Below are 26809 nucleotides of genomic sequence, written 5' to 3' on the forward strand. Positions count from 1 at the left end.
AATTTACTCAATAGGATTAAAAAAAAAATCATGTTTTTCTTGCCTTAGGCCCCTCAAATTGTAGGCACGGCAGTGTCATTAACACAATCATTACATATCAGAAGTAGCTGTTTCATCTCCAAATCGTTTGTTTTGTTGTTTCCTTTTATGTTTTTCTATTTTTTTTAAAATAGATGGACTACCAATAAATCGAGAAATAAAACAAGAAAGGTACATGTTTTTTTTTCTAAAGAGAAAGGTACATGTTATCATGTAAAATTTGTGTTTTTGTCTTTTTGACAAAGATGATAAATTTGGTTTCCGACGAGATGTAATCGAATAACTTTTAAGACGAATTATCTACTTTACACTAAGTTTGATTCTTAATGGTGATGAATGATATCAACAATAACATATAAAAAAATTGTTCTTGTAAATAAAATTTCACATTTATATCACGAACAATGAGAAAAGGTTTTTCGTTTATGGTTTTTGGTAGGGCAAAAATAAAATTTTAATATTGGAGAGTTTGGAATCTGCTCTTCAATGAAAACGTAAAATTCTTTTTTTTTTTTTTTTTTCATGGCATTATTTTATTTATATTGATATATCCATGCTAATAAAAATTTAAAGTGATTCTAACAGACTTGTAAGATTTTGGACCATATATATATATATATATAACTAAGAATATTTATCATGTAAGCGCACGTTTGAAAAAAAAATATTGTATGCACACATAAAAATTATACAAAACAATACATATTCAAAAGCATAAACCATGTATATACATAATGATCAACTATTGCAATTGTTACAGAACGAAATCTAGTAAATAAAATTGTATTAACGTATGTGCTATAAATGATCATGCATAGAATTCATTCACTTTCATTTATGGAGACAACGTAACAACGTACTACACAACAACGTTCATCTCTCTCCTCTACAAGTGTTTAAGCTCATGGACAGAGACATCAGGAATGCCATCACTGCAAGACAGCACAAGAGGAACTTAATTTCGAGGACTCATGTGCCTTTGGATTAGATGATTTCTTCTTCTGATTCTATAACTACTGACTTTCTTGTTTTTTATCTAATTTTTGCCAAGAAATAAGTGTGTAAAAGTCTTAGCTTGTTTAGGACAAACTTTTCATTTAGTTAAATGATATTTACAGTTTAGCAAAAAAAAAAAAGAATTCATTCACACGTTCTCCTTCTCGCAGCCGAACCCTAAAGAGAGGAACTCTTGCGTTAATCGATCTGCTGCTCCGGTGGTCGGTGATTCTCACCGCCACGGGAGCGGTCCCGTGTCGTCTCTGTTTATATGTCTTCGGTCTTTGTCTCTGCGTTTTGACATCCGGTGGTTCGTGGCTTCAGATCTAGGTTTGGAGGAGATTCGATGGTCTGGTATCGGATCTGTGGCTCTATAGCTTGGGTTGGAGCTTCTCTGGACGTTGGGCTTGATGGTTTTTTGTGCGTCGATGGTGAGTTTGTCGATCTGGTTCCAGGGCCGGTGAAGTTTAGCTGTCAAGCTTGAGTCTGAAATCCTCCTGTTGTGGCCACTCCGAGGGTGTCTTTCTTGTGTTGTGTTTTAGTCTTCAGTCCTAGGTTGGTCTGGGGTGTTGTGTTTGGAGATCAAGTTTAGTAATCACTTTGTGGATTGCTTGGATTGCTTCTCTAGGGTCGAAACTGTTTTCAGGTGTGCAGTTGCAGGTTATAGCTGGCTCTGATGTGGGTTTTTAATTCTTCCATTGATCCTGGTCAAGCGCCCTTCAGGCGTCCTTTGGTGGTTTTCGAGCTTGTATCTCAGTTTATGCTTCGGGGGTTGAAGGAGGTTTAGTGGTGTAAGCAGGCTTGAGTTTGTTTGGGTTGGCGACTTGTTTAGAAGGAGCTTTTGCTGAGGCCTTTGGTTGGATTTGATCTGATGTGGTCTCTGTGATGTTTGTTCTTTCTGAGGCTTTTAGTTGCTGCTTCGTGTAGTCACTAGTTTGGTCTCGTCGTTCAGTCTCGGTAGTATTTTTAGGTCTTCATTTGATGAAGTGTCGAAGCGGGGAAGCTGTGCAGTTCCTTGGTTTGCATCCTACGGGTTCTCCGGACTTCTTGGTAAGGGGCTGTGGAGCTTATGCTCAATCGCGACGGTCTTGGAGCAGTCAATCGCCAATCGTGTATGTGTCTCATCGTTGGTTGCTCGGGTTGATGGCTTGTTCTCTGGTGGCTTCTCTTGCTTGAAGAAGTGGTAAGTGTGTTGTTTGCTTGTGGTTCCTTAGGAACGGTAGTGGAGATTTCAGCTCAACTCTAATAATTAAGACCTGTCGCTTTCCTTCTCAATCCTGCTTCCGGTTTCGACAAACTTCATCTTGTTTGAAGTTATGCTTGTGCTCCAGCAGGCGTTTAGCCTCTTTTTCCTTCTTTTGTCTCTTGAGTTTGTAGAATATGTTTTAGTGTAAGCGTTTGGTTCCGGGTGGTAACTTGTACACGCCGGCTTGTGGCTCCAGAAAGGGATTATACCTTTGCTGGTTATGTTGTAAGAACTGTTGAAAATCTATCATTAATCTACCAGATGACAAAAAAAAAAAAAAAGAATTCATTCACTTTGAGCGCGTGGAATGACATCGGGGCCAAAATAATTGCTAGCGGTCGAGACTGCTTGGACCTCCAATAATGAGAATCAATAATGATGCATTTGTATTTTTCTGAAAATAGACTATCTACATTCATTAGGACTCCACAAACTTTGTTCGTGAACTGAATTAAATCAACTACCTTATTGATTGGCGCTTATCTCTCATTATCCTGCAACTTCTTTTTCTTCACTCTTCAATTTAGCGTTTTTCAACGAAACAAACAAACAAAATTTATAAAAAAAATGGATGATCACTTCAAAACCATTGTTATAGTAGTTATCACCAGTGTTTTGGTTGGGGCAGTGGTTTTTTTGATATGTTGTTCCAATTGCATTAATAAAAAGCAGAAACTTCGATTGCCGGAGCCGCCACAGGTTCAACGACGGATGATAGTCAGTGATCCTACACGTCAGCCAAGTGGAATTCATCTGGAAAATGGTAAGATTTATTAAGAAATGAGAAACTTTGCTCACTTTCGACTAAGTCTAGGTTCTTACTTGTTTTTTCTTCTTCTTTTTTTTTTTTTTTTGCAATGATAAAACTTTTCCGGTTAAGCTGACTTTTGTAATATCTTATAAAACCCTCTCATTTCATTTACTGAAATTCATATTGAAAAAAAAATTGAGGAAGTTTGTTACAAATAAGTCTTCTTTACTATAACACTAGTGGTATTCCGGCGCGTAGGTTCATATGTTTTATTCTCTACTAATTTTCAAATGAATTCAATTTTTTTTATCTATTCATTTGATAGTGGTTAGAGATAGTAGTTTATTACTTTATTTTGAAGTTGTTTATGTCAAAAATGAATAGTATAAGTGGTTTCACTAATCGATTCAATAAAAAAGAATAAATAGCTGATAACTGCACCAAAATAAATATAGTTGAACTTAAAACATAAAGTAAAATTGATGTTCCAAAAAAACATGTAAATGCATGTGTTTGTTTTTGTTTATGGAAAGTTCACATGTATGACATAATGAAATTAAAATTTGGAAAAAGATGACATAGACAATTTAGTTCGTAGGAGATATAAATCTCCAAAGAAGATGCTCTTTCGCTGCTTGGAGTATTATTTTTATCGTAAAAGAGCGATGTAATTTTTTAATTCGTAGGAGATATAAATCTCACATATATTACTTATTTAAATTAATAATATGAACATTCCCTATATTAATGGTAATTAATACTTTCCATATTTTGTGAATTATAATAATTCTAATTTTTATGCAAACTATACACTCCATTAAATTTAAATATATTTTTTTCATGCATAGTATTATTTAACGATCGAATATGAATATATAAATAATTTTATTTTGAAAAAATATTTATTATATTGTTTTACATAATAATGATATCAGATCGTACATATTTTTAGATTTTTACTGGTTTTCTAGAATTTTTAATTAAAATTCTTTTTACTAAATTTGAACCGGATTATACACAGGTCACTGGATCTATCGATTCACGGGTCTTTCGGATAAGAAAATCAAATAGTATAATAGAACAATTTTTTTAAATTCAAATAGAAAAACTTGAAAATTATTATTTTAAAATAAAAGTTATAAACTCAATCGAATTTTATTAGAATAGTAAAAAGTTATCGGCGCTTTTAGAGAGCGGATCAAAATCTAGTTCTCTTATAAAATAATAGCAGTGGTGGTATCTCATAGTGATCTTGTTTGGATGACATATTATTGTAGACTTAATAACTCCCACTTAGTTGTTTGTAGAGGGGTGGGTGAGGTAACAGCTGAGTAGCTCATAATTGAGAGTTTGTGTTATTGTCTATTTATTGTGACCCTTTTTTGGAATACGCTAAGTTCTTATGAGGGCTTGTGGCAGCCCTAACGAAGAAGACCCATGGGTGAGCGGAGCCACTTATAGGTAAAATACATTGTGTTTGTAGGTTTGTTATATTTTCCTGTAAATTGTTATGCTATAGATTTCTCATACAATTAAGTTATAATATATGCGGGACGTAGTCAAAAACACGTCAAAACACACACAAACGCACAAACATTAAACCAAATCTTGCAAACATTCTAGTGACAGGGGAATGTAAACCCATGCAGAAAAAATCACAGAAGAATTGCAGGAACGTATTCAATGTTTCTAACAATATGAAAACAATAAGGAAGCTGTTTTGTAAATGCATATTGTTCTTCTCATGAAAAAGCTTGTCAATACAAAGCTGAGTCTGTAGAGATACATAGTGAAATAAACTAACAACAGTCGTTTGTCTCAAACATTTGCGGGGTCTCAGAGACAACATTTCGTAGCTATGTGCGTCTCTGTTTTAGATTCCTGGCCTGTGAAGTATGGAAAGATATCTGGTTGAAAAGGCTCTGCAGCTTTGACCTGAAAATTGATGAACAAAATATGAGACAAACAACAAACTATCTATGTAGATCTACGGTTCAAGTTGGTTACTCACAGAGACCATAAGCTTCTCCACAAGTGTCTGAGATAAGGACATTTGGTAGAGACGGTAAACTCAAGGCAGCCATTGAAGAACAACATCCTGGAAGAAGATCAAAATCAAGCAAAGGACCACTGTGGAGTAACTCTAATGGAGAAATGTGCCAATCTCCCACATTTTCAGTATCTATATTATACATACTGTGAGCGTGTGAGTTTGGTTTGGTGCAGGTGGGCAGAGTGATATACCCATTTAGATATATATTAGTATATAAAAATAGAATTTAACTAATCATATTATTAAAGTCTGACCTTTTCAAGATCTAAACGATTGCATTTTCAGCACTTTATCAATTGGCCCTTTGGTTGTGTCTTTCCCTTTTCCATCACTTTTCTCTTCTAACTGAGCGTGTCTTGTTGAGATGCACTGACAATCTGGTTCATCTCAGGTGTCCAGTCCAAAGAATAAACCTGTGAATCCACACATGTCAACGTTAAAAAGTTGGGATCTTTACCAAATCCTTCAAAAATGAAAACTATTCAAATCTTAAAGAACGTTCAGACTTAAACTCCAGACTTAAACTCCTCCACGAATGAAGCTTTAAGATTGGCTACACTAAACACTTAATCACAAGCTACAAAACTCCATAAAGATGCATACTTGGATGAATAAAAATATACCTTGCAGTGGAGGAATAAAAAGATATATTTGCAGAATATATGTAACCAATGAGATGAAACTTCTCACTCACCTTTCTGGCAATAGTTTGAAACCAACAACCATCACTCGGTGGCAGTAGTTCACATCCTGTAGTCCGTCTGTAAAAGCAGCTGCGTGGTGGGAGACAGCCATCGACATTGCGTCCCGAACAGCTCCCACATCTGTGTCTGAACTCTGAAGCTCTCTCCAGCTTCTACGCTGCCATTAACGTCCACGGCTTGGCCTCCGTGTCAGACCTCATCACTCAAAACTGCTTCTACAAAGATCTCGTCCTCTCATCACTGTAGAATATAGATAAACATAGAATGTATATATTAAAACAGGTTTACAAAATATTTGAACCGGTTTATACCATTAAACAAAATTAAAAAAAAAAAATAACACTAAACCTAATCTAGAGGCCGCCATCTTCTTGTTGATCTCTCCACCGCTGGCAAACTTAACCAATGAGATGAAACTTCTCACTCACCTTTCTGGCAATAGTTTGAAACCAACAACCATCACTCGGTGGCAATAGTTCACATCCTGTAGTCCGTCTGTAAAAGCAGCTGCGTGGTGGGAGACAGCCATCGACATTGCGTCCCGAACAGCTCCCACATCTGTGTCTGAACTCTGAAGCTCTCTCCAGCTTCTACGCTGCCATTAACGTCCACGGCTTGGCCTCCGTGTCAGACCTCATCACTCAAAACTGCTTCTACAAAAAGATCTCGTCCTCTCATCACTGTAGAATATAGATAAACATAGAATGTATATATTAAAACAGGTTTACAAAATATTTGAACCGGTTTATACCATTAAACAAAATTAAAAAAAAAAAAATACAGCACTAAACCTAATCTAGAGGCCGCCATCTTCTTGTTGATCTCTCCACCGCTGGCAAACTTGAGCGTCATGCTTCCTCCTCCGCCTTTTCATCCTGCCTCTTCTGCTGTCTGTTCGTCCAGCTTCCTCCACCTCGCTTCCTCCACCTCGTGAATTCTCCGTCCTCCTCCATCAAGCTTCTCTGCCTCCTCCAACTTTCTTTACCAACACAAAAAAAAATCGAAATCAAAACTCACACACACACACAGATAGAGAGAGAGAGAGAGAGAGAGAGAGAGAGAGAGAGAGAGAGAGAGAGGAGAGAGAGAGAGAGAGAGAGAGAGAGAGAGAGAGGAGGGAGAGAGAGATGGAGAGAGAGAGAGAGAGAGAGGAGAGAGAGAGAGAGAGAGAGAGAGAGATAGAGAGAGAGAGAGGAGAGAGAGAGAGAGAGGAAGATAGATAGAGAGATTGTAACCGTGACAGAGCCAGGCCCGGGAAGAGAGAGAGAGATCCGGCATGGCGAGAGGAGAGAGGGACCGGTGGTGGCTCTCGCCTTCTCTAGAGCGAGGCATGTGAGAGAGAGAGATCCGGCATGGCAGAGAGGAGAGAGGATACCGGTGGTGTCTCTCGCCTTCTCTAGAGCGAGGCACGGGATAGATCGAGAGAGAGAGAGAGAGAGAGAGAGAGAGATCCGGCATGGCAGAGAGGAGAGAGGAGACCAGTGAAATAGAGATACCGAATAAGGGGAAAAAACAAAAAAAACGTAACCAATTAAGCGCCGACACGTGGCGACATATGCCCATCCCCAAAAAGGACGTGGCTGCAGGAGGTGGGAGAAAAAACTCTCCTTATTATTATAGATAGATAGATTGCGGTTTTCTTCAGTAAAAAAAAACATCGAGGTTTTCTTTCAAAAAAGTTTTTTAAAAAATTATGGTAACAAGCAACACTATCAGAGGTTGATTGTTTGTGGTTTTTGGATTAGTTTTTGGTTTTTGTTTTTCCAAAAACTATTTTGCATCCAATCAATATTTTGAAATAATAGATTCTCTAAAATATAGGGAACCTAGTTTTTGCTAGGGCTGGGCAAATAAACCGAACCCGAAAATCTGAACCGAACCCGATCCGATAAAAATGAATCCGAACCCGACATAAATACCTAATGGATCTTGTTTTTTGGTATTTTAGGTTATGGGTATTATCCGAACCGAACCCGGACCTAAATGGATATCCGATAGAACCCGAAACATTTAAAATCACAAAAAATAACTTCTACCAAATACGATCTTAATTCTTAATATGTATCCAAAATACTTTAAGATATTATTGAACTTCTAAAATAATTATCTGTTACCTGAAGGTTGATGGTGGAATGTGGCGGTTGATGCCTGAAGTTTTTAGATTTTGGTTTTGTTTTTATTGAATAATGTTTCTCATTTCATGAGAACTTATTTTTTGTTTTATGATTTCATCTATATGGTTTTCTTTCTATCACTAACTATGTTTATCTTTCGCTTGATTTTGAATAATCATGTTTGATGTTTTTTCTTATTTTTGAATCGATTTTACTTATGTTTTGGCTATTAAAATATGTACAAATCATGTATTTTAAATCCGAAGAACCGATTTCATTTATGTTTTAGTTACAAAATAGGTACAAATCAGGTATTTTTAAACCGAAGTACCGATTGGGACCTGAACCCGAAAGTACAATGGGTTATACCGGTTCTTTGAAGATTTACTAACCCCGACCCGAACCCGATAGAATCCGAACCGGTCCCGAACCGAACTTTTATATAACCCGAATGGGGTTGATTTTGATAAACCCGAATGGATAAAACCGAAACCCGAATGGATAAAACCGAAACCCGATTGGGACCCCGAATGCCCATAAAAACGTTTTGCAAATAACTGATTTCTTAACATAAAAACCAAAAGCCATCTTTTCATAGTTTTTTCATCTTACGCTAGTTTACAATTTTTTTTAAAAAAATTCATTATGTTTATGCTTTAATGTAACAAAACAACAAAAATGATAATCATTATGAACAAATAAAGTTTATTAAGATTCATTTGCTTACTATTGCTACTATTTATTAAAATCCATGACATAAATATTTTTTTAGTAATTTTTATTTTTTAAAGAAATAAACTTCTATTTTTTAAAAAAAATATCAGACCAAAAATCATTAATCAAATTTTGAAAAAACTAACAGATAATAAAATTTAAATTTAAGAATTTAAATAGCTATATAATTTTATACGGTTTCCCAAACTTATAAAAATACATTTAAATTTTATTTAATATCTTTAAATTATCTAATTATTAATAATTTGTAATTAATATTCGAATTATAGAATATTTTTAAAATATAGCTATTGTTTGCTTTTAATTATGTATTGACAATTTTGAACTGTAATTATGTATTTTCATATATATATATATATATATATGAATTGTGGTTCATCTATTTAGTTTGTATTAGTTTCTCTTTTAAAATAAATTTATTAAATAAATAAATGTATTTTTAAGTAATATTTTGTATTATTTGTAGTTTTCATAGTAATAATTTTTTTTTCTAATTTTTATTTCAATTTCAAACATAAATAATCAATATATATAGTAAAATTATAAAGCAAAGTATATATAACTTATGTTTAAACACATAATTAAATTTTAAATTTTATGTTTAAACGTAAAATTATATTTGTTTTTGCTGTTTTTTTTAATAAGCTTATATGTGTTTTGGTAATGATATTATATGTATTATTTCCAGAATAAATACTTTACTATTGAAATAATTTCATTTCATTATTTTGTAAACAAAAACCAAAAACCAAAATCTAAAATTACCAATCATGTTTTTCAAAAAACTAAAATCTACTGTAAAATCAAAAACCAAAAACCAAAATCTGAAATCCAAAAACTAAAAACTAAAAACCAAAAACCAAAATCCAAAAACTAAAAACCAAACAAACAATATCATCAAGAGCTTTTTGATTCTTTTGGGCCTTTGCTAATGAGGTGTCGTGCACTTTACGGTAGGTTCTCCTAAAAACCGCTTGTGAAGCATGTTGTTCCAGTCGCTCCATAATCCGTAGATGATAGTTTGGTCAACAAGACGCCTAAAAATTTGGGAGAGCTTCAGGTTAAGGGAGATGATGGCGGTTTCGCTGTTATGACAGCGGCTTCTACTTCTTTTTTTTTTGAATTATACAGAGGTATCCTGGCCTCGCATAAGTGATCCAGACTAGTCATGTGTTGCCACGTGTCGGTCTTGTGTCCCTGGCGATGCCGAAATGTTAATTCTCCAGTGGCCGGGATTCGGACCCAGGTGGCGGTACTCACAGCTGTAAGCCCTTTACCACTAGAGCTAGAAGCCCCGGTTAGCGGCTTCTACTTCAGCAACATTTTGTGATTTTGGTTGTGGTGGCGACGATGGTTGCAGTAGTGGTGGCTGTGGGGGCTGAATAGTTGATAAAATTTGTGTAACATACCGAATTGTGATATATGGAAAGGCTTAAGAAAATTGATTTGACTATCTATGTTATCAAAGTTGACTTATCTTTTTTGTCATATATCCGTTTAGAACTCTAGAATTAAGCATACTTGAACTGGAGTAGTGGAAGGATGGGTGACCTATCGGAAAGTGATTGCGATACCGTGTGAGTGAGGCCAAAATACGGAGAAATGTCAGTTGGTGATTGCAGGGTTAGTAAACAAGACTCTAGAACCTTAGAAAAAATTAACGGACCGAACGTCAGATGGGATAGGATCCACGGGCCGAGAGAACGGGTGTGAGTGGCCCATTAGCTGAGCGTTATAATTTGATTTTTAAAAAATATATATTGTATTGATATGTTTTCATAGTTTTCGCCTAGATTCAGTATCTTGTTTAACTCTGTGATTATCCAGCGGATTCAGTAACATTCATCTTATGTTAATTTATGTTATTTGCAGTTAATGTAACGTGGATCATCCCTAAACTTTCTGATGAAATAATACTATAGGTAAAAATCTTTAATTAGGCTAGTGGTTAATGAAGCCATAGATAGAAGAAAAGTAATGGGTTCGATTTTCTATAATTTGCATTTACCAAGTTAATTTAATTGCTAAAAAACTCTATTCATATCTACGGGATTACAGGTGGAGTTAATAGTATAAAATAGTTTTATTTTTCTTTCTTTTTTGCTAAAATTAATGAAGATTTATTATGCCAGGCTGCCAGCCAGTGAATTATAGGATCATTTCTGTCGTTACTAGCTAATGAATTCACTGTATGCGTGATATAGATTTCAGAATGCAGTCTTAAAAGCATCCATCATACAAACCAACCGCAACAATTTCTGTCGCGTGTTTTCTTATCTAAACTTTGTTATTGTGCTTATTTTATCTCAGATTAACAATTATTTCAAATAAACTACTTGGACTATCAAATTTAAGCAAAAATCAGCTTTGACCGAAATAATGTTAGTCAACCATGAACCATCTATAAATATATAAAAACATTCGGATAATTCAAAACACGAAAAAAAATATCCTAAAATACGTGACAAATTTGGATAGCTCGTAAACATTAAAATATACACAAAACCAAAATATACCCAAAAAATCCGTGATAAGCTATAAACATTCAGCATAACAAAATATATCAAAAACAATACTATATCTGAAACGAACATATATAATTTTTATAATTTCAGGATAGGATCAGTTTTCTGTTAGGAACCAGAACATAAACAATGTCCAAAATACCGAGAGTACATGACCTAGGTTCACATATGTCTATTTTACTCGATCAAATACACGAATAATCTAATTTATTACTTATTTTGGTATCACAATATATTTAAAAATCTTAGGTTTTTATTTCCTGGGGTTTCTTGTATATTTGAGGTTTTGGATATATTTTGATAAAAAAACTATTTATTGGACTTACTCTTCTTGTTTAATTGTCTTACTTTATATATGTTCCCGTAGTATCATGAATAATTTTGCATTATTTTACCTTAACAAGTAGCATGAATTCTAAAAGCTTATAAAATCATTGTTAATACTTATTAGTTATTTTTAAGAATATTAAAATATTTATAGAGCTTTATATATTGGTTATAAAAATGATAAAGTAATGTATAAGAATTTTATAAATTAATTTTATAGGCTTATAAGTCAATTATAAGATTTTTAAACAATACATAAGTGGTAGTAAAAGTTTTAAAACATTCAGTTTTAGTAATACAACTCATCAACTATAATATGGATCGTAATACAACTCCTCAACTAAAAGTTTAAAAAAAGAAATCTTCAATTTTATTTCCTTTAACGTTTGTCACCCTCCGTTACAGTATTGTTGACGGAGGATGACATACATTAACAAAATTAAAGTTAAGGGTTTCATAGAATTTTTAGTTGAAGGATTGTTTTACGATCCATCTTTATTTGAATATATATTTTTTTTGAGTATTCGGGGTTTCAAATATATTTTTAAGTTTTTAGTTATTTATAGTTTTCTTGGGGTTTGGTTATATTCTTAGGTTTTGGGTATTTATATAGTTTTTCGGGTTTTAAGTTGTATTTTTTTTATATTTATAAATGGTTTGACCAATATCATTTTGGTCAAAGTTGATTTCGGTTTGAATTTTATAGTTCAGATCATTTATTTGAAATAATTGTAGTCGGAAATGAAATAGGCATTTTAACAAAGTTTAGGTAAATACAGTAGGAGAGAAATTGTTGATCCCCTTCAGTATATCCAGTGGTTGTTTTCTGTCGCCTGAAGTTTTCTCTCTCTCTTCTCTATGTTCCCTATCTAAATCTTTCACAGAGAAAGATGAGAGATGAAACTCTTCTGTTTAATATCTAGATCGCCGGTCCTTTTCCGGCTTTTCTCCCCGTTCGTGGGGCCTTTAACTCTTGGAAGCAGTGGCTTTCAAAGTACTTGCTTCGCCGGCTTTTGACTCTGGGTTACGGCGACTTTCACAGTGCCGTTTTTGCAGGCTCCATCCCGGGGCTTTTTCCAGTTATGCTTCGATCGTTGCTTCTCGTTTTCTCTGCTCATCTGCCTCTCGATCTGACTCTCTGAACCTTTCTTCTCTTCGAGTTGGGCCGCTTCACCAAAAAGCTTACTCTTTTCATTAAAGGTGTCTACTTGTTCATGTAGGAATCTCAGATTTGTTGAATCGATTGTAGGCGTTTGAATATTCTCTTCCGAAGCTTCAATCTGTCAGTTTAGGTTCTTCGGTTGTGACGGCTGTTCTGTTTACAGTAGACGATTCACTAGTTCGTCTTCGCGGTTTCGGAGCTCCGTCGTATCGCCTCTCTGGCTTTTGAGGGAAGAAGGGGCTCCTCGCCTTGACGCGTGTTTCATTGATTGTCGGGCAATCGTCCACGTGGTGGATGACAAGTCAAGCTTTCCTCCTCAACGGTTTTTCTCTTCTGGATTTACGGTCCAAAGAGTTTTGTAAAGTTGGCCTATTTGTTTAGGCTTTTCGTCATTTTTTTCTGTTCTGGGCTTTGTCCCTTTATGGGCTATGTCCCTCTAATAAAACTTAGATGTCAAAAAAAAAAGTGGTTGTTTCAAATATTTTAATATATCAAGTACAGCTGTTAGCTAAACAACGAATATAATACACAACTAGGTGTCCAGCCCGTGTTTGACGCGGGCACAATCATTTTGAAAATATTTGCCGTGCATTTTCAATTTAAAGAACATAATGATAAAAATTTTGATCATGTAATCGAGAAAGTATACAATACTAAGAAACCAAACAATCTATATTATTAAAACAGAAACATTGTGTTGGACCTAACATTTATTTTATAAGTTTTTAAATTAAATACATCTGTCTACTTTATAGTTAAACTTACATTAAATCACTAATATTTTTTTTCCTTATACTACTATCAATGTTTCCAAACAATATAGTCATTTCTTTATACTACTATTCATTTTCCCAAACAACACTATAATTAATCTTATGTCCAAATAGAACTTATCTTTTTAATAACCAAATATTTAAATAAATTAAATAATTAAAAAGATATTCAAAAAATTTATAAAAAACGAAAATAAATAAAACTTACTTTTACATGTTTAAATACTACAAAACATTTCAATGAATGATAAATCAATTAAATTAACATATTATTTTATTTATATTTACTACATAATGGTTCTATCATTTATTTAAGTAAGATAACAATTCAATAATAGCCATTACATAAAAAATAAATATATAAACATTATACAGTGTACAATAACTATAATAACAAAAATAATTATAAAAAAATGTTCAAAATATATGTTATCTAAAGAAAAATGCTTAATACTAATTGTTAACAAAAAATTTAAAGATATTATAATATAAATGATTAACAAGAAAAATTACACAAAACAATTATAATAAAATTAATTAAGTTATATAAAATGGAGTAATATGATCAAGACATTTATAGTTGTTAATTATATCTATTTTTTTCTCTATCAAAATTTTGTAGAAATGTCATAATTTAATAAAATTGTAAAACAATAAACTTTAAAATTTGGATTATAAGGTGACAAATTATGAAACTATAGCAATTTAAATCAAATTGGATATGTTAACATATCGGGCATCCATCGGTTCAATTGGTTAGTCTCGGATATAGTGATTTTAATAAATATGGATATTTTTAAAACCTAAATTGAATCATCGAATCACCGGATTAACCGATTTGACTGCGGATTCGGGTCAAATTTAAAAGCATTGATTTAAATACAAAAAAAAATTCAAATAAACAAATTCTTACAAATTAACAAAATATTTATTAATTATTAGTGAAAATTTTCATCATAAAATAATTTGCGCTTGTAAAGCGCGGATCATGATCTAGTAATTAATTGTATATCGAGGCGTTTGTAAATGACAAAGTATTATGAAGTCATCTTCTTGTGGTATTTGGTCTATATCATTTTCTTTTTCTCAAAAAAAAATGTTTTTTATTCTTATAAAATTAAATATTATTGTCTATGCAAAACAACACATCCATGATTGAATATATACATGTTTTATGGTCATATTAAAGACTCCTTTTATTAAAGCATGGATTTTATTATTGATGTTTAGATAAATGCAAAGCCATGAAAGTACAAAAGAAACATCTAACACAGGATCCATCGATATCAGTTACAAAAAAAAAAAAACTAAAATAATGTTTTGAGTATTACCAGACGCTTGGAGTTCTCTACCAATCGTATCAACCGGAACGTCATAGCGTTAAAAAGCTAAAAATTTAAAAAATAATAATTAATTTAGAGAAACAAATGCTATACCAACATTATAGGGTGTTGCGTTGTTCTTTATAAATTACGCTAAGACCATCTATAATGGAACACTATTTTTTTTCTCTATATTTCACTCTATTATAGTATAACTCTATTATATAATAAACTATTAGAGAAAATCCAACTCTATAATAAAATTACTCTTTGTTAATGTAAAATATAGAGAAAAAAATAGTGTTCCATTGGAGATGCTGCAAATTATAATACATTAGACAAAACGGCAAGGAAGGAACTAATAGTAAAATAGAAAATGTTCTTCTAACAGCAAGAAAGGTTATGTTATGACAAAACATTAAGTATCAAACCGTATGAAAAACCAATCTAAATTAAAAAGAACTAAGAGTAAACATTTTTTTCATATAGTAGACAAGAAAAGAGTATCTACACAACAGTAAATAACATGCCAAGAAACAGTAGATCCAAACAAACCATCATGTCGTGAGAGACCAATGTCATCTCTTGGAAACCTGAGAACCATTTTTTTTAAACATGGTAATTAAAGAATTTTATAACTAATGTATATTTTTGTATATAAACTTACTTTGATCAAAAATCATCAAAGTGAGGACCAGGAGGATCGAATATCAATTGTGTTGCATTAAACACATTAGAAATACCATGAACTCCTTTAATCAGAAAAAGAAACATGGTTTACAAAGTATAGCAAAACAATAGTATAGATCTGAGTAAGTATTTTAGGAGAATAATTCTTGGGAAAGCATATTAAAAAATACAATTGTACTCGGTAACACATGCGAAACGCACAACACAAACAACAATTGAGTTGTTGTTTTCTTAAAGACAGTGTATAACATGTTTCCCATAATCACCCCAAAGAGTGCAAGTCAAATTTGAAGCACTACAAAAAGAGACAAACAAACCAAATCAAATTAATAGAATGAAGACATTAATAAAAAACTGAAATATGAATTCATCAAGGCACTTACGATTCATCCCGAAGAATAACATTGAGTTTGTTAGTTTGTTTCTCTTTAGCATAAATTTCAGTGAGAGCACCAACATGAACAATCTGACCAACAACATCTTAACCAGAAAAGATGTATATATTTAAAAAAATAAGTAATAAATTCTGCCAAAGAAATTTAACTATTCGTCTTTGTTAATATACATATACCAATTAAAAAGTTGCTAACCAATCTAAACATCATTCTCGAAGATCCCAGAATGAATCTCTGAAAAATCATCACAAGGAATAATGTTTGTTGTTCGATAAAACGTCAACTTGTACGGAAAAAGATTTGTCATATACTCTATTGCATAATTCACAAGTGTAAAATTGCTTATAAAAAAGCAACACCCTCAGAGGACACCTTTCTTTCGTATATTTGTATCAAATCCTCATCAATGGATGCATGTATACTTGTTTCGTACAGTTGAAAAAGTTAGATAATCTTACATAAACTAAATATAGAAATCATCAAAAATAAGATTGTAGTGTACTCACAATTGCATCTTCATGAACTATCTCAATGGAGACTACTTTTTTTTATCTCCACAGCTTCCACGATTTCATAACTTGCCCATTTAATTTGTATCTATCGTTCCCTAATTTAATATCATCAATAAAATGTAAAGTAGCTCACATCCTACGTAGATATGACACGTTTTGCACTGAGCAAGAAGAGGCTTATTCAGATATTAGAAAGTTTTCTTTTGAAGCTTTTGAGGGCGTGGGGATTAACACAGCCTTGGTTAAACGACTTGTTTTATTCTGAAAGATATGTCCATTAATAATAAGGATAATAATCTAACACTACTAAAAGTCGAATATGCAGAGCATACAGCGTGCCACGTCAGATTTTTTATTCAGGCCAATGAAAAAGCTTTTATTTGCCACATATACGTTCCTTTACGTAGCATAAAATTTACACGGGCTGAGTATGGCCTGTTAATATTTTGTTGTAGCCATAAGCCCAACTCTCTTTCTTCACCCAATGACCGTCGATATCGTTTTGCCTCTTCCACTTCTCCATGGTGTTGCCGATTGATTTCTGCAACTCTCTGTTTCGTTGAAGTTATAACTATTAAGTATTTACTCTCAATCATCCAATCCTTTATTTATTCATATCTTAATTTCAGCTTAACCCACCTTCTTTATCCCTTATTCAAGTTCGTACAGCCTCTAGAATACCTCTTCAAATTCCTATTGCTATCTTCGTCTTTAAAAATTCGTGCAAATACTATTGTAAAGCCCTACTTATAAAACTTATTCGTTGGGTAGTTCTCTTTAATTAACCGAATACAAACTAAATTTGTCTCTTTTATGTTTTTAAATTAACAGGGATCGACTGTGATATCAAAAGTAAGCCAAAAGACATGGCAAGTTGCATACAGTCTCAATCAATCTGTGGTATGCGTTTTTATTTGTTTCCATTACTCTTAGTACAAAATATTGCTTCACTTCTTCTAACATTCTCTTAGTAAAGATTAAAGCTGACTTTTTTTTTGATGAATTTGCTGCCTCCGTGACGCGTACGTGGTTCGTCAGCTGAAACGCTCTGTGGATGTCTTTTACAACATGGTTTGCGTAACACTGAGAATGTACTTGATGTGTTCCAGCTTGCGCTGCTATGTGGTTTCCCTCGGCTTAGCGTCATATCTCACCATATGATCATGAAACACTTCAAGCAGCTTTGTGCTACAGAAGCATGGATATTTATGCAGAGCCGTCCCTTTCTCGAGAAAAAAGAACTTAAAAGGCTCTGTCATCATCGAAGAAAGTGTAAATAGTACATTCACAAACACTTTCTTGCTCTTTATGCAACTCTTTTTCTCTGACTTTTGTTTGGATTGGTTGGCTCAATAGCTTTTCTCAATACAAATTAACAGGGTGCTCGCGGGGTTCTTCAAAAGTGGAACAAGATTGAGGCAAGGCTAAAAGCCACATCTCATTTTTGAGAACGAAGGTTTTAGCTTCCTGTCCAAAACAAGTTTTGCTTATTCTATCAAAATTGTAGAAAAAATGACTCTCAATTTGTTTGTGTAGTATTATAATCCTGATAATGAGAAGGTGGAACCCATTGTTGCTACGATTCTCAAAGGAAGTGATAATTTTTTTTGTTTATGTTCATTAGTAAGTATCTGATAGTATATATTATATCCATAAGATGTAAAATGATTAGCCCACTGATCGACCTAGACTGTTTTGTTTCTTATATTCTTAAGGGTCTTCCATTTGAGCTATAATAACATGCTTCTACATCAGTTGTGGAGTGAAAATGGTAATATTAAGAATCTTCTCAGCAATTCTTTCTTTCAGCTTCAAGCTAATCATGCTATTACTGATATACAGGTGCAGTTGCATGAGTAAATATCATTTTTAATAATTATGTAATAATCACTATATGTATATGATATGACTGTGGTCTGGTCTCTGCAGAATCAAGTAAAACCCTTGAAAGAAGTGAGAGAAGTTATGGTCAAAGCTTACCAGAAGGTTAGCTCCTGAGAGTTTCTAAAATATATTGTCAGAAATCTACTCTAAACAGCCATTCTTCCATCATATACGTGAACAATTCTTCCTGATAGTAGAAGACAAGAGGATGCAAACTTCAACGTAGATTTCCCGACTGATGTTAATGGTGCTGATAAAAAAAATTAAGGCATGTGCCACTTAAGGAACTTGGTGAGCCCGTTGTCGTCTATGTTACTTTATCTCAGGTCACATGGGTGCTGTGTTTATAAGGTCTACACAATCTTATGCTGCTTATACTCCTTCGATTCTACTCTTGATGATCTTATTCTTATATATACTATCATGTGCAAATTAAGAGTTTAAGTACAATTGGAAGCTCGAGAGTTTAATGTTAGCTACTCTGCTCGATAATAATCCCAATATAGAAAAGGGATTGAGCTATAGCATCTAGAGTGTCCACGTCCACATCTTTGGAACTCTCAAAAGTTTAGGACACTAAACCAAATTTGGAACTCTCAAAAGTTTAGGACACTAAACCAAATTTGTTATAACCAATGGATCAAGAATTTTGCAATTTGAAATCAAAAGCATAGTCCTTAACATCAGTAGCAGCAGTCATATATTAAGATTATGGAACTGTAAACAATATGCTAATAATAATATCCTGTAACAAAAACAATTAGTGTTCAAATTATTCAATATTTATAGAACATATTTTATTTAAACAGTAATTTTTTTGGGGAAAAAGATGCAATTTAATTTTATTCAATAATTAGTATATGTTACTCATATTAAATGTGATTATAAAATATTATATCATAAGATTACATATACAAAAAAAAATATTTACATAATGTGTATTACATATGAAAAGTACATTTAAAACACAATTTATGTGTATATATATCCAAAAATAGAAAATGGTAGTTAATTAAAAGGTTACAATTTTAAAAACGATCTTCTATTTTGATAATTTTAAAATTATTATAAACAAATTATTAATATAAACATGTGTAGCCTGGATAATAACTTAGAATGTGTATAACTAAAGTAAAATTTAATATTGAGTTTGTACACAATACTATCAAAGCATCATAGACAAAGGTCATGGAACCTAAAAAAAAGGTCATGAAACACAAAAGAAGAAGTGAGGCAAATACGAGAATAATAATAATGCAGTTTGTAGGTTTGCAACTCAGATTGTAGGGCATGATCAAACCGTAGGAGTTAGAATTCTTAAACCATTTTTGTATATAAATTATTTTCAGAATCACACGAAATGTCTTGCAATGTGTTAAATCAAATTTAAGTTAAGAGTTCTTTAGAATTTTTGATTTAAAACCTAATTCCAGACTTCAGACAGTGATAATTTTTGTATATATCTACCATTTATAAATTTCAGAAAGCTTTTAAGTTAGGTTTGAAGTCCTCACTCATACCTGTTTTCGAAAGGTCATTCAAGACCATGTTTGAGCAAGTATCTCAGCCTTGCATAAAGGGATGACCGAGCACACAAACACTACCCAGCAAACAGAAAAATAATAGTATTAATATTCAAAATTATTTCCAAAAAATCTGATTAATTAAATAATTAAAACAAGAAACTGTTAAATTAATATTACTTCAACAACGGTAAGAAAGTAAACCTTCTATAAATTTACAACTAAAAATATTTCAAATCATGAAGCAAAATTTTCTTTCTATCACAAACAAACTTAAAAAAAACAAAGAAATTAAATAGCAACAATAAATGTTAATTTAAATTTTGGTTAAGAAGGTTGACAAAATTGTTTTGGTTAAAACGATAAATTGAAGACAACAAATAAAGAAACGGTATACAAATCGGTGGTACTTTCTTTTAAAGACAAGTACAAAAATGAAACTTAATAATTTTAAAACCAATAAAAATTTATACAGTACTAATTATAAGCTGTACAATTGTTTTACATAAAAAGAAATAACCAAGATAAAGAATATATATATATATATAGATCTTAACTTATAATTTAGTTAAACTTTTTAATAATCTTACTAATATCCAACATAAAACACCAATAAAACACAATAAATTATTTCAAATAGTTTTAAATTTGCATTTATGTTTATAATTCTATAACAAGTTTCAGTGTATATCATATTTGTTCGTTTTTAAATATAAATATAAAAATTAAACTAATATTATAGGAAAAAATCCGGGCGTAGCCCGGAAAACCTCCTAGTAAGAATAAAGATAGAAAGGAAACGTTATGTTGAAATCATATAATCAAAAGGAGATATACTTCATTCTTGAGATCTTCATATACTATTTTAAATATATAGATAATTTTTTCATGCCTAACGTATTATATTATATTATAGATAGTTTTTTTATAATTAATTAACAAATAATATATAAATTGTTCATTAAGGGTAGTATAGATATTAACCAGTCTAACTTTTAACGTGAGAGCTCGGTTGCGAAAATTTACTTCGCAAATAATAGTATAGATTAGTGATATATAAATAGCATGGAGTGTTTTATACAATTTCTGCAACATGGTTAGGTGGTGGTCCTCCTCAACTTTTCTTCCCTACTTTAAAGACCAAATATATTGTCTTCATCATTAACATTTTTAGTATACGAATCAGCCTAATCTGTTTATACCTTATTAGATAGTGTGCTAAAGAAAGACCATATATATATTATATAGGCCATGTGGCAGATCTGGGCAAGTTTATCGGTTCATGTCGCCAAGTTTACCAAAATACACAAAAGTCAACGGAAATTTTGGACTATCTATATATGTATGAAGGGGTCAATGCATCATTTACACGTATCAGAATACTTTCACATTTAGTTTCGCTACAACGATGGTGATGTTTCGTCTGTTCTGCTGTTTCGTCAGCTGCACCAAAATAAGACCGTCCTCGCCTCCACCGCATGTGGTTGAAACGAGCAAGAAAGTTCCACCCAAAGTGGCCAGAACGGAGAAGAAAAAGCCACGGCCGTCTCCGAGGCCGCCAGTAAAGGCTTCAGGCCGTCGTAAACGCTATGGTAAAGACGCTGGCGGTGTCGCAGGTTGCGGTGGTGGATGTGGTGGCGGCTGCTAGTTATAATGAAGACATGAGGTTTCGTAGTGAAATGTGATTATTTTTCTTCTGCGTATTGTGTTGCATTTATCTGTATGTTGATTTTAACATAAGATCTTCAAAATTTAATGTATATAAATTTAAATAACATGGTTCATATACAAGTGAATAAACAATTTGTTTATATTTGAAAAACAAAACTGTGGAAATGTGAATAATTTGTGTTGCAGAAATTTTAGTTTATTATATTAGACTAGACGCCCGACTCATCGAAAAAGATATCACTACAGTTATATTTAAAAGGGTTTTATGCTAAGTGAGTTTTTTGTTTGATGCAAATTTACCTTAATTGATCAAAATTATAGATCAAACCCACGAAGTTCTATTTACAATATAAATAAAACTTTCAACCATATAATATTTTTGCATAGAATATTTCAATATGTAATTTCACAGAAGATTTCAATATAAAATCTTATTTGGTTGTGGTTGCACGTATTAATGAATATTCAACTCATTAAATAATGTAAATATTTTTCTCAAAAAAATTATAAATCTTATATATTAAAATAGAAGTCACAACCTTGATTCATGTGTGATTTTTTTTATTTAAAAATAGACATATTCCTAGAAAGTCATGTTACATTTAATCTATAATCTTCTTATCATTTAAATTTTGGACCTACCAGAAATTTTTATTGAGCTATCAATAATTGGATTTAAACAATAGATTATCCATTAGATTTATAGATTGTATAAATTAAATAGATATAATTTAATGTTGTAATACTATACTTCCACGTGCTAATTATTTAAATATTTGTTGATGTTAACTTTTAAAATTATAAAAAAAAAAAATAACAAAAAGCACATTATCTAACAATGATTAATCTTTACTACCTTAAACTAATGAAAACAAATTTTAAACTATATAGTTTATTTTAAAAATTAAACAAAAACTAAATGTTTAATTATTTACTCGATAATATAAATCTATGAAGCGAAAATTTTAATTTTTTAAAAACTTTCTAAATTTGTGAAATGTTACAATATTTTCGAATATGACAATAAATGATATTTTACTAATATTTATATATATAGTTACGATTTTAATAATGAAATAATAATCCCAAAATATATATATAGAAGAAGATACAAATACATGTGAAAGTTTGAAGCAATCTATTCAATGAAAAAAATATACCGTAAACTTATTATGTTTTAAAAATTGATAGACACATATATTATAATATATACCAATTTAGAATCGAGCTCTCACGTTAAAAGTTAGAGCGGTTAATATCGTTTATACCCTTAATGAATCAATTATATAAATTAGTCAAAAATAAAAACGAATTTTAAATCTATCTGATTAAATAAATGATCTATACTATTATTTGCGAAGTAAATTTTTGGAATCGAGCTCTCACGTTAAAAGTTAGAGCGGTTAATATCGTTTATACCCTTAATGAATCAATTATATAAATTAGTCAAAAATAAAAACGAATTTTAAATCTATCTGATTAAATAAATGATTAAAATTAATAATAATCAGAATTATTTAAATTATAAAAAATTAAAAACAAATTTCTATAAAACATAAGATAATTCTTAAATATATTGTGTTTTTATCTGTTTACAACTTTAATGAATCAATTATATAAATGAGTCAAAAATAAAAACATATTTTTAATATATCTGATTAAATAAATGATTAAAATTAATAATAATCAGAATTATCTAAAATATAAATAATTAAAAACGAATTTCTATAAAACATAAGATAATTATTAAATATATTGTGTTTTTATCTGAAAATAATATTCTTTTTTGGAATTGAGCCCTCACATTAATTAGAGCGGTTAATATCGTTTATACCTTTAATGAATCAATTATATAAATTAGTTGAAAATAAAAACGAATTTTAAATCTATCTGATTAAATAAATGATTAAAATTAATAATAATCAGAATTATCTAAAATAAAAATAATTAAAAACGAATTTCTATAAAACATAAGATAATTCTTAAATATATTGTGTTTTTATCTGAAAATAATATTTTTTATTATAAAGTATAAATTTTAGTGTTTGATTTATTTTTTTAAAAACATAATTAATTATTTATTATGTTAGTTTTTGATTTAATAATTATAAACTAATAAATATCTATAAAAATACTATGCATGCATGTGCGGACAGAATAGCTAGTATTATAATATATACCAATTTAGAATTGAAAACAAAATTTTTATATAAAAATAAATGAAAACAAAAACCCGCGGTTGCACAAATCGATATCTAGTAATAATGTGAATGTGTTGCTTCCTTGGAATTTCAACTATTCGACCTATATTTTATAAACGAAGATCTCACTTTTTCAACAAATAAAGAAGGAAATTTCGTTTATCTCTGATAAAACATTGCTATGTCGTAATCCTGTAAGCAGATGGATATATATATATATATATGAAGTGTATATAAAAAAATGGGAATAAACTTTTTTGCTAAAAAAAGGGAATAATCTTCTTTTTTTCAGTTAAAAAAAAAGGGAATAAACTATATAAAATGACATAATATCATAAACTTACCAGTATTTATCAGAAGGAAAAAAAACTCACAAGATTTTTTTTTTTTTGTTAAGTATGTGAATTTCATTAAGCAAATAATGACACAGAGAGATACATTTTAGTGCATCTAAGTTGCTAATCAAAGCAAGAGTGTCTTAGGAAGCCACAAAAAAAGGTAAAAAAGACTCACTAGGACAAGAAAGGTTCAATCACAACACAATGGAAGTGATTAAAGCTTAGCTAAACTAACAGTTCCATGGACAACTTTGAAGTTTGCAGTAGACACAGCGAGAGAGATGATGCCGGAACCTACATCAAAACCGCACAGGCCCGAAGAGAACACAGCCGGAGAACAGTCCGAGGGACCGCGGACCGTCCCGAAGGCGACTCGAACCGTAGAATAGGCGAAGCAGGGTTGACCTCGCCCTGGTCCGGCCATCACTGGCGGTAGAGTCCACTCCAGACGCTTCAATCTCAAGAAGATGACAAACCGTGATCCCGGTAATCCAAACCCGACGATGAGAAGCCAGAAGTTGAAGCACCGGTAACTCACAAGATTTTACTATTGACCTTAATTAGTTACAATATGTGGTTGTATTGCAAAATATGATCGCGATGATTCAAAGGTTATGTTGTTTAGTCAATCGCAACTCGCGACGAGATAGCCGAGTAAGAAGCGTTCCGGTAAAGAAGGATCAGGAGGAGGATGAGGCTGTTGTTGTGGTGGTGGAGACGGAGGCTGCGACGGTTACTGGGTGGTTTTAAAGGAGGTGGAGATTAAATAGGTAACTAAAGATGATGATTCTGAATTGGTTATGTAATGATTTCTTGTATGTGTTCGGTATTATATGTGTTTGTAAAGCTTAACGTGTGGCAACTTGTGAGAATGTAAATTGGATTTATGTGTATATATGATATATCAAAGTTATGTATTTAACTGAAAAGTATTCTCTCTCCCCTCACCTAACTCTCTATATATCTCTCGGACTTCGAGCAAGGTTATAACGCAATGCTGGAGCCGGAGGCAACATTTCTCTCCTCGCCTCTTCTTGCTTCACTCCTCTACCGCTCTCTACCTGCTTCGTCTTTCCCTCGACTTTGCTCCGGGTTTCTTCTCTGGAAATTGCTCCGCTCGCGAGGATGCTTCATACATACGCACTACAAGAAAACACGCCGAATTCCGACGGACAACAACGTCGTCGGACGTTTTTGACAGATTTCCGACGAAAACAAAAAATTTGAAGTCGTCGGAATTTCGTCGGCCAATTCCGACAAATTTCCAAGAAAACACGGCTCGTCGGAATTTTCCGACGACTTTTCGACGACATTCTGATAAAACATATAACCATTGTAGTCGTCGGAATATTCCGACGAAATTCCGACGACATTCCGATTAACAGATATAACCGTTATGGTCATCGGTATTCCGTTGGCATTTTCCAACAAATTTCCGACGAACCAAGTGACCGTTGCCGACAAATATATATGACCGTTTTATAGCCGTTTGAGATTGAAAAATACCGACAGAATTCCGACGGACTGCTTTATATCTGTCGGAATTCCGTCGGAAAGTCGTCGGATGGCCGTAAGCAATTTCCTATAAATGCAACCCCTCCTCATTCAACTCATTCACACTTCATTCTCTCTTCTTTCTCTTTAGTCATAACAATTCCGTGAAAATCATGTCTTCAGGAGCTTATTATCGTTCGTGGATGGATAAACCTCATTTGGATCCCAACACCAATTTGCTTACGGAAGAATACGTTCAAGGGATTGGAGAATTCATGAGGCTTGTTCAACAGTAACCGGATGCAAAAAGTGATATGTTAAGATGTCTTTGCTCTACTTGCAATAATAATAAGGTTATAAAAGAATTTGATGTTTGGACTCATTTGTATATGAAAGGGTTTTCACGTAATTATAAAGTTTGGTACCTTCATGGGGATACTGGTTATGAATATGGTAGTACTAGCGAACCTCAGCCTATTAGTGAACTTCAGTCTGATATTAGGTTAGAAGAATCTAGAACGGATATAGATTAGGGTGTAGGTGATGAGCAGATGGTACATGATCATTATAGAGGGGAAGAACCAAATCCCGAATCTAGGAGATTTTTTGACATGTTGGATGCAGGAAAACAGCCTTTGTATCAAAATTGTAGAGATGGTCATTCAGTCTTATCACCTGCAACTAGATTAATGGGTATTAAGACAGACTATAATTTGGCTGAAGAATGTATGGATGCGATTACTGATTTTGTCAAAGGTATTCTACCTAAGGATAACCTTGCACCGGGTTCATACTACGAGGTTCAGAAACTTGTTGCCGGTCTTCAACTACCGTACGAAGTGATAGATGTATGTATTGACAACTGCATGATCTACTGGAGAGCGGATGAGACACGGAATATATGCAAATTTTGTGGAAAACCTCGTTATCAGGAGACGAGGGGAAGAGTTCCGATCCCGTTCAAAAGAATGTGGTATTTGCCTTTGACGGAAAGATTGAAGAGGTTTTATCAGTGTGAGCGCACAACAAAAGCAATGAGATGGCATGCAGAGCATTCCACAAATGGTGAGATTAGACATCTTTCAGATGCGAAGGCTTGGAAACATTTCCAGTCAACATATCCAGAATTTGCAGAAGAGAGAAGAAATATTTATCTTGGATTATCTACTGATGGTTTCAGCCCGTTTGGAAAGCATGGAAGACAGTATTCTCTATGGCCAGTTATTGTGACACCGTACAACTTACCGCCGAGCTTGTGCATGCGACGAGAGTTTTTGTTTCTCTCAATTCTCGTCCCCGGGCCAGATCATCCTAAAAGATCACTAGATGTGTTTCTTCAACCACTGATATATGA

The 26809-nt window shown here is 32.4% G+C and overlaps 2 long non-coding RNA genes across 4 annotated transcripts; one reads left to right on the forward strand and one right to left on the reverse strand.

The window, feature by feature from the left end:
* Positions 1 to 4730: 4730 nt before the first annotated feature.
* Positions 4731 to 6455, reverse strand: LOC125597630. Its single transcript, XR_007331858.1, has 4 exons — positions 5780 to 6455; positions 5340 to 5498; positions 5044 to 5214; positions 4731 to 4967 (listed from the first exon to the last, which is right to left on the reverse strand). It is a non-coding gene; the product is annotated as an uncharacterized LOC125597630 (long non-coding RNA).
* Positions 6456 to 16762: 10307 nt separating this feature from the next.
* LOC125597609 lies at positions 16763 to 18703 on the forward strand. Of its 3 annotated transcripts, XR_007331844.1 has the most exons (6): positions 16792 to 17079; positions 17176 to 17244; positions 17383 to 17616; positions 17724 to 17800; positions 17881 to 18186; positions 18274 to 18703. It is a non-coding gene; the product is annotated as an uncharacterized LOC125597609 (long non-coding RNA). The 3 variants fall into 3 exon arrangements; XR_007331846.1 differs by having other exon boundaries at positions 16763 to 16922; positions 17724 to 18186; XR_007331845.1 differs by having other exon boundaries at positions 16791 to 17079; positions 17724 to 18186.
* Positions 18704 to 26809: the final 8106 nt, after the last annotated feature.

This window comes from Brassica napus, unplaced genomic scaffold (assembly GCF_020379485.1).
Source record: "Brassica napus cultivar Da-Ae unplaced genomic scaffold, Da-Ae ScsIHWf_1506;HRSCAF=2102, whole genome shotgun sequence".
NCBI classification, from domain to species: domain Eukaryota; kingdom Viridiplantae; phylum Streptophyta; class Magnoliopsida; order Brassicales; family Brassicaceae; genus Brassica; species Brassica napus.